The sequence below is a fragment of the Terrapene carolina genome, unplaced genomic scaffold, assembly GCF_002925995.2.
Source record: "Terrapene carolina triunguis isolate 2854851 unplaced genomic scaffold, T_m_triunguis-2.0 Scaffold23353, whole genome shotgun sequence".
Classification (NCBI taxonomy): domain Eukaryota; kingdom Metazoa; phylum Chordata; order Testudines; family Emydidae; genus Terrapene; species Terrapene triunguis.
Genome location: NW_020687704.1, coordinates 1 through 1001, shown reverse-complemented (window position 1 = coordinate 1001; position 1001 = coordinate 1). Strand labels below are relative to the sequence as shown.

The 1001-nt window shown below is 69.3% G+C and overlaps 1 long non-coding RNA gene across 1 annotated transcript; it reads left to right on the top strand.

The window, feature by feature from the left end:
• Nucleotides 1–253: 253 nt before the first annotated feature.
• LOC115271459 lies at nt 254–892 on the top strand. The gene is made up of 3 exons (XR_003899963.1): nt 254–412; nt 533–665; nt 862–892. It is a non-coding gene; the product is annotated as an uncharacterized LOC115271459 (long non-coding RNA).
• The last annotated feature ends 109 nt before the right edge of the window (nt 893–1001 follow it).

Below are 1001 nucleotides of genomic sequence, written 5' to 3'. Positions count from 1 at the left end.
AAGAGACCTCCCGAGGACCCTGGAGCCGGCAGTGAGGGTGCCAGCCCCGGGGCCAAGAGACCTCCCGAGGACCCTGGAGCCGGCAGTGAGGGTGCCAGCCCTGGGGCCAAGAGACCCCCCAAGGAGGAGCCCCCCGAGGCCGAGCCGCTCAGGTGAGGGGCTGGGAGCCCTGCAGGGGAGCGTGGTGGGGAGTTGCTGGGCTAATGGTCTCCTCTTTTCTCCCCCCCCCCCCCCCCCCCCCCCTCCCCCCCGGGAGCAGCTGGACCCAAGGCTGGTGCAGCGGCTGCTGGGGCTGGAGCAGCTGGAGAAGCAGCAGGGCGGGGCTGGGCGGAGGCTGCCGCTGCTCAGCACCCCCCGGCGGGAGCGGGTGGCCCTGCTGCGCCAGCTGGAGGAGACGCGCAGCGAGCTGCAGGTGAGTGAGCCCCCCAGAGCCCTGCCTGGCTCCCCTGCACTCTAGAGCCCCACCCTGCTCCTGGGGAACCCCCAGCCCCAAACCCCTTGTGCCTCCCCACTGATGTGGCCTCCCCTGCAGAAGCTGAAGGAGAGGCAGAAGGAGCTAGAAGCCGCGGCGCTGCTGGACAAGGCCTGTCAGCCCAAGCCCCTGCACCACAGCAAGGCCCCACCCCGGGCCCGGAAACAGGCTGTGGTGCTGCCCCTGCAGCAAGGTAAGGGGACTCAGGGCCCCAGCCTGGCCTGCTCTAACCATTAGACAGCACTCCCTTGTAGAGAGAACCCAAGAGTCCTGGCTCTCAGCGTTTGTGCCCCCCCCCCTCCCTCCCAGAGCTGGGATAGAAATCAGGAGTCCTGGCTCCCAGCCCCCCGCCCCCAAGCTCTAACCACTAGACCCCCCTCCCCTTCCAGAGCCAGGATGGAACCCAGGAGTCCTGGCTCCCAGCCCCCCCGTGCTCTAACCCACCAGCCCCCACTCCCCTCCCAGAGCTGGGATAGAAACCAGGAGTCCTGGCTCCCAGCCCCCCTGCCTCTAACCACTAGACCCCCCC